The following is a 13,373-nucleotide window of genomic DNA, read 5'->3' as shown; positions in this document are numbered from 1 at the left end:
GAATTTTAATATCAAAGCAGAATTTTCATGTTTCACAATCTTGTTGCTAGAGAGATCCCAAAATTTCTTGAGCTCATTTGAGAAGTGTCCTGAATGTGTGCATTTCTATAACAGCAGCAAAACAATTCTATTGCTAAAAAGTTGCTACCCCTGCTTGTGACTTTAGAATACTAGATGTAAAATAGCAATACAATGACAATAGTATGCTAATTTGTGCCATTAATAGAATTTGAGTTAATCTGAGGAAGGGACAAATTGCTTTCTTTAGAACACCCAAGGCATGACACCTACACCATTCATTGAAGTTTGGGGATAAAATTTTTTAAAATGCCAATAAGGAAGAGACAAGAGCCTTATATTTAGTATTCTAAAGGCATGCTTCAGGTAGTTCAACAATTATTCTGGTAACTAGCTGCTCACATGCATACACATGCACACACATAGATTTTAATGGTTTATAAAAAACTACATTTCTTACTTTAGAAAAATGAATGTGATATTATCACCATAGACTAATTGCTCAATCCACATGTAACAAGGAATTGCCTTCTATGATGAGTCTCTGAACTAATTCGCCATCAGGCTGAAAATGTAAGGCAAGTTAAGTAAAGGCTGAATTGTTGTACAAAAGAACATTTACTCATCAGATCCCACTGATCTCTTCTGTGCTCATTTCCTGAGCAACTTTGCTGAAGCCATATCGATCTGATTCAAAGTTTCCTGAGGAATCCAACTCATATCAATATCACTCTGATTTGATATACCTAATTCTACTTTCTGTAGTAGACTTTTGTGCTTTCTAGATTTGGGGAATTGATGAATGCCAGCAACAATGAATAGCCCAAGACTGGCAAAGAACATATATATATATATGCATAAAGACTATTTCTGCATCTAATTCATCCTCTTTTTCACTAATTGTAATTGTTTAATTAAAGACAACATCTTGGAGTACACTGCAATTCAAATCTTTGTAGTTCAGATGAATGACTAGACCAAAAGTTTGACCACCCATGGGCTCTGCAGGAATGAGGGAGAACTCAAAAGTTGTCTGTCTCTGGGGTGTCACTACAGTGTTCTGAGGATGAACATTGAAATTCTGGTAGTCCTGAGGATAATAGAATGAGACATCTAGTGATTCAACAATAAAGTCTTCTGTACCCTCATTTGTAAAGCTTACCAGGAACTTCATGATATTTTCTACTGGAAAATCTCTTTTCCAAATAAGTTAGTTATATCTGTACTGGATGCTTTAGGTCCGCTAGATACATCTTCTTCTTTAACTTCTACCAAACTGTGGGCTTACCTTCTTCCATTTCAGCTTCATCATCTTAATCTTCAATTATTGAATCTTCCATGGTTTCTTCATCCTTTATAAGGTCTTGAGAAACCACTAGTGAGACTCCAGAGCTGCCTCTGAGCAAGAGGGTGGCAGGGAACACAGGGAAGAGATGCAGAAGGAATCTTACAGTGCTAGCAGTAGGGTATCTACCACTCTTGAACGAGTGCCTTCTGAGGCTCTGTGGAACAGCTGTCACTCTTTCTCCTGCCTTCCATGGCAGGGACAGCAAATACACCAAGCACTGTCTTCTGCCCTGTCCAATCCTCTGATGACAAATGCAGTCAATGCGGGTCTTGGAGACTCTTTCTTCTCTTTAAATGAAAGTATTTAGGGCAGTAAATTTTCTCTCTGCATTGCCTTTACTGTATCCCATAAGTTTTCATATGTTGTGTTCTTGGTTTCTTTCATCCCAAGGTATTTACTGATTTCCCTTGCAATGTCTTCTTTCTGGCAATGATTTTTTTAGAGCAGTGTATAATTTAACATCCATATATTTGTGAATTTGTCCAGTTCTCTGCTTGTTACTGATTTCCAGTTTCATTCCATTATGATCAGAGAAATGTCTTTGTAAAATTTCAACCTTTTATAATTTTGAGACTTGTTTTATGACCAAAAAAGTTGTCTGTCCAGGAGAATGATCCATGTGCACTTGAGAAGAATGTATATCCTTCTGTATTGGGGCACAATGTTCTGTATATTTCTGTTAGGTATAGTACATTTATCATATTATTCAAGTTCTCTGTTTCCTTATTGATCTTCTCTTTAGATGTTTTATCTATTGATGAGAGTGGTGTATTGAAGTCTCCAACTATTTCGTGGGGGTGTTTGTTTCTCCTTTGTTTCTCCTTTGCCAGTGTTTGCCTCATGTATTTTTGGGCAGTGTTGCTAGGTGGTTAGGTGCATAAATATTATTGTTATATTTTCTCATTAATATATAGTGTCCTTCTTTGATTACTAACTACAATAGTTCATGAATAGAATATCAGTAAGTCCACTCTAATCCATATTCTATTCCTCCATCCTGTGGACCTGGGATTGGTTGTGTCCATTCCACATCTATGTCAAGAGGGGCTTAGATTCCACATCGATGCTGGATGCAATCCTCCTGCTTTCAGTTGTAGGCACTCTTGGCTCCATGGTGTAGTGGTTGATATTCTTCAACTCCATGTTAGCTGAGTGGGGTAAGTCCAATAAACCAGAGTGTAGGAGCTGAAGTCTGTTGAGGCTCATGGCCTGGCTATCATGTGGTCAGTCCAGAGATTCAGATCCCCTAGGTATATCTTAAACCCCAGCACCTACTACAATTCTGGTAAAGTAACAGGAAAGGCTTGTTAAGAGAGATCACATCTGAGTCCAGCTCCATCACACAAAAACACCAACTCCTAAGAAGAGCCAACTGACATGGCAGTGAACTCCATCTGCCATGACCATAATACCTGTGGGTCTCTGTAGCCCTCAGAAGAACCAATACCTGGGGTTGTATCTACTTTATCTGTCTCTGGGACTCTGCTCAGGTGTGCATAAAGGCAACCCCACTGATAACCTCCCGGCTCTTTTCTAGAGATTCATAGCCATATAAATTCATTTGTCCTTTCCATTTCCCCCTTGATTTAGGTCAAAAAGCATTTTTAACTACTGTTATTATATGTAGACAGAGATATTCTGCTGGTCCAAGTTGAACCTTTAATTCAAGGTCATTTTCTAGTTACGTCATCAGCTGGTACTTGGTAGTGATCCCTCGGTGACAGGGAGGCTCATCCCCGGGAGTCATGTCCCATGCTGGAGGGAAGGCAATGAATTTACATGCTGAGTTTGGCTTCAAGACTGGCCACATTTGAGGAATATGGAGGCTCTCAGGAGGGAACTCTTAGGCACACTGCTGCTCTCGGCCTTGTTCATATTTCAGGTGCACAGGCTCACAAGCATAGTCATTAGTATAAGGGGCTCATTGTTGAACCTTCGTTCCTTTTTGGTCTTTACTGTTGCACTTGGGGGGATTGTTGCTGTTCCTTTAGGGACTGTGCTAGAGCTTCCCTGGCTCAGAACTCAGCACTCCCTCAGTTGTTGTTTTTAATTGTTTCCACTATGAATATATACAAACATTTTTATGTACCCTGGATATATGCCCAGTAGAACTCCCTGCCAACCATGTGTCCCCTGTCAATAACATCCCACACCAGTATTCCTCCATTGCCATTATTGAACCTCTCTGTGATCCAAAACTTCCTGAAAAGTGAAGCCCAATATATTGCCAGGTTCCCTTAATAGTAAGATGGAATATACCAATGAGTTTAAAGGTTTGATATGGAATACATATTAATTTGGAAAAATTCTACATCCTATCTTTTTCTTTTCTTTTTTCTAATTATTAAGCATATCTTCACAAAAGTTTTAGATCACAGTAATTCATATATACAATATACAGTACTCCCACATATCCAACATAAAACCTTTTCCCTTCCACAGCAATAATCTTTTAACATATTCATACCATATTTACTGAAACTGATGTACAGATATTCAGACAATAGCTTTCAAACAAGGTAACATTTGGGTTTACATTGTGGTTTAAATTTTAGACTACACAATTTTCTAAATTTTTAGTTTTCTTATGTTTTACATTATGATTTACATTTTAGCCTATCAGTCCCTATATATTTTTGGTGTAATTTTACATGTCTTATATCCATCCTTGCATACTCTAGTGAAACACTTCTATTGCCCACACAGTTACATTGGTTTCATCTATTCAATACCTATTTCCCCATCCCCTTAGGGTCCAGAGTGATAGTCAATCTTCATTTCTTGAAGAGCCATGTTCAGAAATACTTGCAACAGTGTTGAGGGCTTGACATGCTCAACTGCCCTAATGCCCTGGGAGCCATCATTTCTCTTGAGAGACACAGTTCCCTCTATTTGATAGCATCAGTCCTCCCCAGGATGTGAGTATACCTTCACTCTCATTATATGGGTCTCTATCCAATGATATAACCCACTCTGGCAAAATGAGCATTCATATATTCCCTAGGAGTCTGTCCTGCATCAGATTATCCCTTTAAGTATCTTAAACAGGTAACTTTCCTTATTATATTTTTGAAAAGGTTTTCTCAGCATTATACTCTCAAATAACACCTGACAATCTCCTATGTTCCTATGTTGCCCCACCCTCCCCCCAATTTCTTGGGCAATATTACCCATCCTCCCATCTCAAGCCTGTAAAGCGCCACCCAGAGGTAACCCTATGCCCCCATTTTATCCCTTCCTTGTACACATACTTATCTCCAGCTTATCATAGATTTCACCCATGTAAATGTCAGCTTACATCTTTCCTCTACTCCCTGATTTCCTGTAAGCCTATCATCCAGTCTCTAGCTCTCTGAGGCAGCTTAGTTTACTTATTTCATATCATTGAAGTCATGTAGTATTTGTCCTTCAATGCCTGGGTTGCTTCACTCAACATAAGGTTCTCAAGATTCATCCATGTTATCACGTGTGTTTGTAGTGTATTTGTTCTTAAAGCCGAGTAGTACTCCATTGTATGTATATAGCACATTTTATCTATCCATTCATCAGTTGATAAATTTGGGTTGATTCCAACTTTTGGCAATAGTGAATAATGCTGCTATAATCATTGGTGTGCACATATTGGTTTGTGTCCTTGTTTTCAGTTCTGCTGGGTATATACCCAGCAGTGGAACTGCTGGATCATATGGCAAATCTATGGTTAGTTTTTTGAGAAACCGCCAAAATGTCCTCCAGAATGGTTGGATCCTTCTGCATTCCCACCAGCAGTGGATGAGTGTTCCCATTTCTTCACATCCTCTCCAGCATTTGTACTCTTCTGTTTTTTTCATAGCTGCCAATCGTATGGGAGTAAGATGGTATCTCATTGTAGTTTTGATTTGCATTTTCCTGATAGCTAGAGATTTGGAGCATGTTTTCATGTGCTTTTTAGCCATTTGTATTTCTTCCTTGGAGAAGTGTCTGTTTAAATCTTTTTCCCATTTTTTAAATGGGTTGTTTATCTTTTTATTTTCAAGATATAGGAGTTCTTTATATATGCAAGTTATAAGTCTCGTATCCGATATATGGTTACCAAATATTTTCTCCCATTGTGTAAGCTCCCTTTTTAATTCCTTGACAACCTCCTTTGAGGTGCGGAAGGCTTTAATTTTGAGGATGTTCCATTTATCTATTTGTTCTTTTGCTGCTCGTGCTTTTGGTGTGAAGTTCATGAAGCCATTTCCTATTACAAGGTCTTGCATATGCGTCCCTACACTGCTTTCCAATGTCTTTATGGTCTTGGCTCTTATATTTAGGTCTTTGATCCATCTTGAGTTGATCTTTGTATAAGGTGTGAGATGGTAATCCTCTTTCATTCTTCTACATATGGATATCCAGTTCTCCAGGCACCATTTGTTGAATAGGCCATTCCCTCCCGGTTGACAGGGTTTGGTGGCTTTATCGAATATTATATGGCTATATATATGAGGATCTATATCAGAACTCTCAATTCAGTTCCATTCATCTGTGTCTCTCCTTATGCGAATACCATGCTGTTTTCACTACTGTAGCTTTGTAGTATGTTTTGAAGTCAGGGAGTGTGATTCCTCAAATTTCATTTTTCTTTTTCAATATGTCTTTGTCTATTTGGGGCCTCTTTCCTTTCCAAATAAATTTCATAGCTAGTTTTCTAGTTTTTTAAAGAATGCTGTGTTGATTTTTATTGGGATTGCATTGAGTGTGTAGATCAGTTTTGGTAGGATAGACATCTTAATAATATTTAGTCTTCCTATTTATGAGCAGGGAATATTCTTCCATTTATTTAGGTATTCTTTGATTTCCTTGAACTGTCTTGTGTAGTTCTCTGTGTATAAGGTCTTTACATCTTTTGTTAAATTTATTCCTAGGTATTTGATTTTTTTATTGACTATTGTAAATGGTATTTGTTTCTTGATTTCCTCCTGAGCTTGATCATTATTGGTGTACAGAAATGCTGCTGATTTTTGTGCATTGATCTTATAACCTGCAACTTTACTAAACTCATTTATGAGTTCTAGAAGCTTTGTTGTAGACCTCTCAGGGTTTTCTATGTATAGGATCATGTCATCTGCCAATAATGAAATTTTGACTTCTTCCTTTCCAATTTGAATGCCTTTTATGTCTGGTTCTTGCCTCAGTACTTCAGCAAGTACTTCTAAGACTATTTTAAATAGAAGGGGAGAGAGTGGGCATCCTTGTCTTGTTCCTGATCTTAGAGGGAAGGATTTTAGGATTTCACCATTGTAAATGATGTTGGCTGTGGGTTTTTCATATATACTCTTTATCATGTTCAAAAAATTTCCTTGTATTCCAATCTTTTGGAGTGTTTTTATCAAGAAAGAGTGCTGTATTTTGTCAAATCCTTTTTCTCCATCTATAGATGTAATCATGTGATTTTTTTTCCTTCAATCTGTTTATATAGTGTATTACATTGATTGATTTTCTTATTTTGAACCATCCTTGCATACCCGGAATGAATCAAATCTGGTCATGGTGTTTAATTCATTTAATGTGTTGTTGAATATGGTTAGCAAGTATTTTGTTGAGGATTTTTGCGTCTAGGTTCATTAGAGAAATGGTCTGTAATTTTCCTTTCCTGTGGTGTCTTTGTTTGGCTTTGGTACTAGGGTAATGTTGGCATCATAGAAGGAGTTCGGTAATGTTCCTTCTGTTGTGATTTTTTGGAAGAGTTTCAGCAGGATTGGTGTTAGTTCTCTCTGGAATATTTTGTAGAATTCAGCTGTGAGGCCATCTGGCCCTGGGCTCTTCTTATTTGGGAGGTTTTTAATGACTGATTCTATCTCTTTAGTTGTGATTGGTTTGTTGAGATCATGAATTTCTTCTTTCATCAATATAGGCTGCTTATGTGTTTCTAGGAATTTGTCCATTTCCTCTGAATTGTCATTTTTGTTGGAATATAGTTTTTCAAAGTATCCTCTTATGATAGTCTTTATTTCTGTGGGGTCAGTGGTGATATCTCCTTTCTCATTTCTTATTTGGTGTATTTGCATCTTCTCTCTTTTTTTCTTTGTTAGTCTCACTAAGGGTTTGTCAATTTTATTGATCTTCTCAAAGAACCAGCTCTTGGTCTTGTTTATCTTTTCAAGTGCTTTCTTATTTTCTATTTCACTTAGTTCTGCTCTTATCTTTGTTATTTATTTCTTTCTTCTTTCTGTGGGGTTACTTTCTTGTTTTTTACTAATTCCTCCAAATGTGCAGTTAGTTCTTCAATTTTTGCTCTTTCTTCTTTTTTGATGTATGAATTTATGGCTATAAATTTCCCTCTCAGTACTGCTTTTGCTGCATCCTATAAATTTGGTATGTTGTGTTATCATTATCATTAGTTTCAAGGTAGTAATTAATTTCTTTTGAGATTTCCTCCTTGACCCACTGTTTTTCTAAGAGTGTGCTGTTTAATTTCCATATCTTGGTGTGAAATCTGGGCCTCTGGCCCTTGAAGATTTCCAGCTTCACTCCACTGTGGTAAGAGATATTATTTTGCATGATTTAGAACTTTGTGAATTCATTAAGCCTTTCTTTGTTGCCTAGCATATGGTCTATCTTGGAGAATGATCCCTGTGCACTTGAAAAAAATGTATATCCTGCTGTATTTGGGTGTAATGATCTGTATATATTAGAGCCAGCTCCTCTAATATATTGTTCAAATATTTTGTTTCTTTAGTGATTCTCTTTTGAGATGTTCTGTCCAAAGTTGATAGTGGTGTATTAAAATCTCCCACTATAATTATAGAGGCACCTATTCTTTCACTTAGTTTTAACAGTGTTTGTCTCACATATTTGGAGGCGCCCTTGTTAGAAGCATAAATATTTATGATTGTTCACTCTTCTTGAGAGATTGTCCCTTTCAATAATATGTAGTATCCTTCTTTGTCTCTCACAATTGTTTTGCACTTAAAGTCCATTTTGTCCGGTATTAATATAGCTACTCCTGCCTTTTTTTGGTTATTGTTTACTTGTAAGATTGTTTTCCAACCAGTCACTTTCAGCCTCCATGAATCCCTGGGTCTAAGATTTGTTTCTTGTAGACAGCATATAGATGGGTCATATTTCCTTATCCAATGTCCTAGTCTGAATCTTTTGATAGGTGAGTTTAATCCATTGACATTCAGTGTTATTCCTTTGAAGGAATTATTTGTGTTAGCCATATTTTGATTGGACTTGTGTTTGTCTTATTTTGTTTGTTTTTTTCCTTCTCTTTTTGTCTGTTTTGTTGTTCTTACACTCTCCTCCTACTCTGCCTCTCTTGTTTTTTCCTTTCTTCCTTCAGAACTCCCTTTAGTATTTCCTAAAAGGGAGGTTTCTTTTTGGCATACTCTTTCAATTTCTGTTTATCTCTGAATATTTTGTACTCTCCATCATTTTTGAATGCTAGTTTAGCTGGGTAGAGTATTCTTGGTTAGAATTTTTTTTCTTTTAGTACCTTGACTATATCATAGCACTATCTTCTTCCCTCCATGGTTTCATATGAGAAATCAGCACTTAATCTTATGGAGCCTCCCTTGTATGTGATAGTTTTCTTTTCTACTTTGAGAATTTTCTCATCTTGAGCATTGGGTAATTTGACAAGTATATATCTTGGGGTGGGCCTCTTGGTGTTTATGATGTTTGGGATGCATTGTGCTTCCTGGATATGTACATCCATCTCTCTCAGTAGATTTGGGAAGTTTTCAGCCATTATTTCCTGCAACACCCCTTCTGTCCCCTTTCCCTTCTCTTCCCCTTCTGGGATGTCTATAATACATATGTTTGTGCCTTTTGCATTGTCATTTAGGTCCCTAAGTCCTAGCTGGAGTTTTTCTATCTTTTTATCGATCAATTCTACTATCTGTTTGATTTCAGATGTACTGTCTTCCACGTCATGAATTCTCTCCTCTGCCTCTTCTAATTTGCCGCTATTTGCCGCGAATGTATTTTTGATTTCTTGAACTGTGGTGTTCGTTCCCATGATATCTGTTATCTTTTTGTATATGTCTGCAATTTCCTCTCCAATTGTTTTCTTCATATTGTTAAACTTTTCCTTTACTTCATTAAGTTTGTCTCTAATATTTGTTCTGAGATCTTTAATTACTTGTCCGATGTTCTTCTCCCCTTCCTGGTTCTTAGTTTGTTCATTGGATTCAGCCATGTTTTCCTGATTATTGGTTTGGTTTTGTAGTTTTTTGTTGCTGTCTGGTCATCATTTTATCTTGATGGGTTTAATCAGTTCCTTAGCTTCTTTGTCTAGTCTTGGGAATTAATTAGTTGTTGTTCTTGCATAAGTGTTATGTCTTCTCTTTGTCAGTTTGTTCTTCTTACTCTAATTTCTTGTTGCTGGCTGAGTTCACTTTGAAGGAAAATATTAGGGCCAGAGAAAGGAAATTGTATAAGAATAGAAAATGTGTAAAGTGGTATTGGTAATAAATGTTAACAGAGCAACAATATGAGATCTGTGAGGATGGATATTAGATTCATTTAAGTTGTGTAGAGTTATAGCAGTAAGTAGAGTACTTATAATGAGATAGTCAACTGAATATGGGAAGGAATATAGTATGAATTAAAAAGCCAGTGTTTTCATGAGAGAGGGAAAGAGAAAAGAAAGACAATAGTATCAAGAGTGGATAAAAGACAGAAAACAGAACAAAGGTATTAGAAATTGAATGTTAGATAATTTGGGGACCAAAGAATGGGAGGTGGAATGTAAGAGAGACAGTAAATGATGGAGGATAGCAAGATGTGGGGGAAAGGGGATAGTGTAGGTGGCCAAAATCAATTCACACAGAAACAAGGAAATGCAGGATGAGGAAACACAGCAAATGTGAGGCACTCCCTGCAGCACCTTTTACAAGAATCTTCTCTGTCACCATCCCACTAAATCGATTTCCAGACACCTCCTGCCCTACAAACACCTGGAACAGCCTGGTCCAGCAAAATTCCAACCCTACTCAGCCGCTTCTTTGCAGGAGAGATTATAAGGTGCACTCACTCAGATGCCATCTTGCCCTGCCTCCCTTCCTTTCTTCATACTACTCAAATTCACTCTCTCCTGTCTTTGCCTTTCAGACTGCAGAACTCCGTTTAGTAATTCTTGTAAGGTTAACAAACTCTCAGTTTCTGTTTATCTGTGACTATTTAAATTTTCCCTCATTTTTAAAAAAGATTTATTTATTTATTTCTCTCTCCATCCCCCCCCCTCACCCCGATTGTCTCTTCTCTGTGTCCATTTGCTGTGTCTTCTTTGTCTACTTTTGTTGTCAGCGGCACCGGAATCTGTGTTTCTTTTTGTTGTGTCATCTTGTTGGGTCAGCTCTCCATGTGTGCAGTGCCAATCCTGGGCAGGCTGCACTTTCACGCTGGGCAGCTCTCCTTACAGGGTGCACTCCTTGTGTGTGGGGCTCCCCTACACGGGGACACCCCTGCATGTCATGGCACTCCTTGCGCACTTTAGTACTGCACATGGGCCAGCTCCACACCTTCCCTCATTTTTGAAGGACAGTTTTTCCAGATAAAGATCTTTGTTTGTTTTTTCTTTCACTACCTTAAATATATCATACCACTGCCTTCTTGCCTCCATGATTTCTGATGAGAAATCTCACTTAGTTTTATTAAAGATCTCTCATATGTGACACATCACTTTTCTCTTGCTGCTTTCAGAATTGTCTCTTTAAAATCTTTGGTGTTGCACATTCTTATTAGTATGTGTCTCAGAGTACATCTATTAGTATTTATTCTGTATGGAGTACATCTTCTTGGACATCTATATTTATGTCATCATAAGAATTGGGAAATTTTGGGTCATTATTTCCTCAAATGTTTCTTCTGCCCCTTGTCCCATCTCTTCTTCTTCTGGTACAACCATGATGTATTTGTTTATGTGCTTCCTGCTGTCACCCTATCCCTGAGACTGTTCATTTCTCTCTAATCATTTATCTATGTTTTTTTGACTGTATGATTTTATTTTCCTGTCTTCTAGTTCACTGGTTCTCTCTTCTGCCTGTTTAAATCTGCTCTATGCCTCTAGTGTATATTTATTTTTCCCGTTGGTTGTTTTTTTAAAGTCAATTTCATTGATACATACTAATAAAGTACACAATTTATTCCAAGTGTGCAATTAGTGTTATTTGGTTTAATCATATAATTGTGCATTCAACACTTTAATCATTAAATCTTTTTCATTATTTTAATAATAATAAACAACAAACAAACAAGAAAATTCCTCACCTTTCAATCTGTTTCCCCTGCTGTACATAGCTATTATTTCTGGCTATTCTTCCACAATTTATTTGTTTATGAAGAAGTTTCATTGAGATAAATTCATATTCCATATGATCTATCCAAAGTGTATAATCAATACCTTTTTTTTATTTAGCTTTTAAAATTCCTAGGCATACATGGGAGGAAGTAAACCTGGGCATACATATAAGGTACATGAATGTGTTCAAATGTTTATGGGGCATTGTCACAGTGGGTGGAGATTCACACAGTAACCAAAAGAATATTGAATTCACATCCTGGGTAACTCTGCCACATTCTCTAATGGAAAAGCAACAAACCTCCAAATGCAGAGCAGTGGCTAATGAAAAAGGATGGTCTATGATGGGCTCTTGATATTGACAATTATGCTTATGAGCTTTTGCTCTTGAAGTTGCAACTTAGCCTAATGTTGTAAGGTGCCTAAGGATTACCTCCTGGGAGCTTTCATGTTGCTCAAATGAAGCCTCTCTCTAAGCCAAACTCAGCATATAAATGCATTACCTTACCCCCAGTGGGGAACATGACTTCCAGGGATAAGCCTCCCTGGCACCAAGGGTTTACTTCCAAACATGTATGAGCAAATCAACTAGAAAAAGACCTTGAATAAAAGAGGAAAACCAGAGAGACAAATAAGTTTATATGGCTAAGAAACTTTAAAGAGAGTTGGGAGGTCATCCCAGAAATAACACTTATCATGTCTCAGCAGGATCTCATAGGCTGCCAGAATACATAGTACCCCAAATAGTGGGGCTCTTGAAGGCTCTGGAGACACCCAGGTCCAACAGTCATGGCAGAGAGCTCTGGAGTTTGATGAATCACTAGTGGGTCCTATATAGGAGTTTGTGGTCCCAAGTGTGACAGAGTTGGACCCAGATGTGACTTCTATGTTCCTCTTCTGTCCCTTCTATTTGAACCTATAGTTGGTGCTGGCATTGGTAGGTGTACATCCAAGAGACTTGAATCTTTGGACTATTCATGTGCTACCTGAACCCTGATCCTCAGTGGAGTTCCAACAGCTCCACTCCAGTTCATTGGATTCACCCAGGGCAACTAACAAGAAGGTGAGAATGGACAGTCACCATACAAAGGAACTGAGAGAGTCTACAACTGCAAGAAAGAAAGTCCCCTCCATTAGCCCTATGGGATTGAGGCCCCCACTCAATTAGAGGTGGCATGGGCATCACCATCCAGAATCCTCAGGACTGGAGAATAAAATATGGACTAGAGTGGACTTAGTGGTATTTTAATATAGACATTGTGATTCTAGCAATCGAAGAAATTATATCATTGATGTGGATACAGTGGCCACTGGAGTTGCTGAAGGGAGGGAGAGGGAAAAAGAGGTATAATATGGGAGCATTTTTGAGACTTGGAATCGTCCTCAGTGACATTGCAATGACAGATGCAGGACATTATATATCTTGCCATAACCCACTAAATGGATTGGGAGAGAGTGTAAACTGCAATGTAAACTATAATCCATGCTAATGGCAGTGTTCCAAATGCATTCATCAATTGCAATGAATGTACCACATTAATGAAAGAAGCTGTTAATGTGGGGAAGTGTAGGAGGTGTTCAGAGTGGGGTATATAGCAATCCCTCATATTTTTTTGTGTAACATTTTGTGTAATCTAAGTATCTTTAAAAAAAATAAAAAATATATATTTTTAAATCCTTTGTTGTAAAATTGCAAAATAATTAGAAAAGTAGACTGAAAGAAATTACAAATTTTAAATG

General features: G+C 37.5%; 1 pseudogene; it reads right to left on the bottom strand.

Moving 5' to 3' along the window:
• Positions 1-636: 636 nt before the first annotated feature.
• Positions 637-13,373, bottom strand: part of LOC101428268 (translocon-associated protein subunit alpha-like) — a 42,664-nt pseudogene continuing 29,927 nt past the window's right edge.

The sequence above is a fragment of the Dasypus novemcinctus genome, chromosome 2, assembly GCF_030445035.2.
Source record: "Dasypus novemcinctus isolate mDasNov1 chromosome 2, mDasNov1.1.hap2, whole genome shotgun sequence".
NCBI classification, from domain to species: domain Eukaryota; kingdom Metazoa; phylum Chordata; class Mammalia; order Cingulata; family Dasypodidae; genus Dasypus; species Dasypus novemcinctus.
Note: the sequence above shows the minus strand (reverse complement) of the source record. Positions and strands in the feature narration are given on the sequence as shown.